Genomic DNA, 3,739 nt, shown 5'->3' with positions numbered 1-3,739 from the left:
TTCACCATTGACCAGATTTTCACTCTGCGCCAAATCCTGGAAAATACCCATGAAAAACAGAACTACAAAGCCGCATTCGTTAGCGCTATCCGTTCAGAGGCATTTAAAGCCATGTCTTCGTTCGGCGTTAATGCAAAATTAGTACGTCTATACATTAATTGGCACAAGGTAAGCAGTTAATGTCAGGAAGCAACTCGAAAGACATCCAATTGCCTCGGAACAAATGTGAACCTGAATTCGGAGAAGAATAGTGTTAGCCAACAGATGCTACTGTGGTCTGAGTAAACAATTTGAGAACAAGACCACCTCTCGCCAAACCAAACTCACACTCTACAAGACGCTAATACTACACGAGCGCAAGCAGATGAGGCAGCTCTTGAGAGAAAAATACTCTGAAATATATATGGGCCGATCTGCGTTGACGTTGAATATCGCCGTCGAATGAACCATGAGTTGTACCATCTATTCTCGAACATCAGACGTATCGAGCTCTAGCGACTACGTTGGTCAAGTCATGTTGTGAGAAGGGATGAGGATGTCCCATCTCAAAAAGCATATATAAGCGAGCCAACTTATGGTTTATGTAGAAAGGGAAGACCACGAATTTGATGGATGGGTGGAAGAGCTGCGCACAAAACAGACGCTCCTGGAAATCTTTTTTAAGCTCGGCTTATGGAAGAAAGGTTCAGAACCCGCAAGCAAAACCCCTTCATAAAATTACCGAAATATGATTTCCACTTAACATGATCAATCATAATTCTACACATAGTCCTATGCTATTTTCGTTCACTGTAACCATAAACTATATATTTCTACGAGTAAACAAATAACTTCATAAACATGGATACAAACAAACAAAAAATATACAAACTTACATATGTATGTATATACATTTTTGTATAGAGATCTTTGCCTTTACTACCTCAAAAAGTATGTCAGTATGTCTGTCTGTCAGTCGAACAACATGACTTAGAATCACTTGAGGGCATCGTCAAAAGCACATGGTGGCTGGTCTATAGCAGTTATAGTCTGTAATTGGGAGAACCACCTCTCGGCGATCTGAGCGCTCTGTGTATGAGTGTGTACACATTACAGACGCTTCTTACGCTTGATTTTGCACTGAAGTCACAGCTGATGTGCAACTTGTTTACCGGTTGTTGCTGTTGTTTTTATTGTTGTGGTTGGGGGGGTTTTGTCGTGACTTCTGAAATTGAAAAAAATGCCGTTTAATTCTTTTTTGTCGTTCAAGTTCTGGGCTTAAATAAAGTTTTGGCAAAACCTTGGTCGAAACAATCTGATGGTTCTTTAACAGTGAGTATTTGTATGTATATATGTGAGTGCATGTGCATGTACACAATATGTCTACATACCGGCATTAGTTTACTTCTTATAACTGCCGACATACAAACGCTGCTTGTGATCGATGCGATGCGGAGTCATGGGCCATCGTAAAACACTTGTTGCGATCATAGCTCAACTTTGCTCGATCGTGTGAAGTTTTATTTTTTATTATTTTCGTTTTGTTGTTTTTTTATTTTTATTTGATGGTTATTGGCGATTGTTGTTGTATTTCGAATTATGGTTAAATTTAATTTAAATTGTATTTTTATTATTTTTTCTCGTGGAGACCATAAAAACATTCAATTTCATTGATATATTGGAATCTATGATTTATTGCGGTTTAAGTCAATAAACCATGGAAAGATTTATGAAGAGGTTAGTATGAACCGGTGTTGGAACTCATATATTTTTGGAGGACCATATTAGTATTATCTTATGTTTCTAAGGATATAGTTCTCTTCGTCTTACAGATCACAGCACGATCTTACAGGCGGAGGTTCAAGCTATAACAGAGTGTCTTAACTGGTTAATTTCAAACCAAAGACAAAATACAGTAAATATTATTACGGACATCAAGCAAGCTTTAAAGGCAATATCTTCCAAAACAATTAAATCCAAAACTGTACAGGAATGTATAAATACCATTAATGATTTCAAGGAACCTGTACGAATTCTATGGGTACCGGGTCACCAAGGAATCATAGGCAACGAGATAGCAAATCAACTAGCCAGCAGTGCCATTGCACTACCCACAATAGAGGTGTATACCGCCAAACCATTTAGCGAAACACGCCAAGAAATGAGGGAATGGGCACATGAGACCCACAAAAACCTTTGGGACAATGAGGGGACAAATCATCAAAATCTTATGGGGCGACCCAAGTGAAGACAAAACTAAGCCAATCCTAACGCTAAACAAAAAAGAAATAAGCCGACTGACGGGTGTTCTGACGGGATACCTCGGCCTGAAGACACATCTACTCAAGATTGGATGCGAAGGAAGTAACGAGTGCAGAGCGTGTGGGGAAGACAGTGAAACGCTGGAACATTCCCTATGCCATTGTCCAGTATTTACATGCCTTCGGAAACAATTCTTGGGAAATGACACTCTTCACGGACTAAGCGATCTGAGGGGGTGTGAATGGAAAAGACTGAAGGAGTTCGCAAAAAACACGGAATTCCTAGATTCATAGGAAATCAAATCCAAATGTTTTTCTTTATAATATACACTTGCACTAATTCTTGATTTGTTCTTTTTCCGAAATCTAGAGCGCACAACAGGCCTCATATGGCTAAGTGTATGTCCTTCTCATGTTGGACATGCAGTGGTATCATCCACCCCTCTTTTCGACCTAACCTAACCTAAGGATATGATATTTTCATTTCAATCTTGAACGCTGTCAAAAGCTAATTTATAAAAAAATTATACCCTAAGCAAACCATTCCGGTAAAAGCTTTGTAATGGTATGGAGCTGTATGAGCGCTGTCGGAGTAGATTCAGGGATAGGATTTATTATTTTCTAAGAAAGATCATTTGAAAAGTATTGCTGAAAATTGGATTAGAGACAATATTTCATGAATATTAACCAAACACAAGCAACGGATAGTTCGAGAATGGTTTTCGGAAACTCGGAAAACGTGGTAAAATCTATGTATACATTGAGTCACGGTCGGGTCGATTCATATATATGGGAATAATGCCAAAACATGAACTATATATTGTACATTGTTTATTAGGAGTACATATTTGTAACCTACTCACATATAGGTAACCAGGGTGGATTGGCAAATATCAGCTATTATTAAAAGCTCCTAAGCCCTCGAAAATTGGACGGGACCTTAATATGGTATCTATGTCAAAACATTGATTTAAATTTAAATTTCCAATATACCTCCATTTGCCAAACATCCTGGAAAAATACTAAAGCTCTGTCATAAAAATTGGTATATGGTGATTTCAATAGACAGACGGACATGGCTAAATCCAGTAACAGGCAGAAGGAAACGAGATGGACACACGGTTCCTTTTGAGAATATACATAGAATCACTTTCAGAGTCGATTTATGCATTTCAGACCGTCTGAACATGTTAAAATGTAAACAAAGTATAGGGCGCATTTATGATCCGATTTGGGTGAAATTTGACACAACTTATTTATTACACCCAAGGATGAACCCTATATTCGTCCGATTTAAGGTAAATGGTGCACCAAAGTCCCTATATACCCTTCGATTTGCACGACATTTAACATAACGTACTGAATTAAATCTAACGCGTTGTGTGTTAAGTTCCGATTTATATATAAATCAACCATATATATTTTCGTCCGATTTCAGGTAAATGGAGAACCAAACTCCTAATGTTTGCCCAATTGACACGTGGCGTTTTGATGGAATT

Source organism: Musca vetustissima, unplaced genomic scaffold, assembly GCF_032173495.1.
Source record: "Musca vetustissima isolate MV318-11 ecotype Yass unplaced genomic scaffold, APGP_CSIRO_Mvet_v1 utg15158, whole genome shotgun sequence".
Classification (NCBI taxonomy): Eukaryota; Metazoa; Arthropoda; class Insecta; order Diptera; family Muscidae; genus Musca; species Musca vetustissima.
This window is presented reverse-complemented; position numbering follows the sequence as displayed.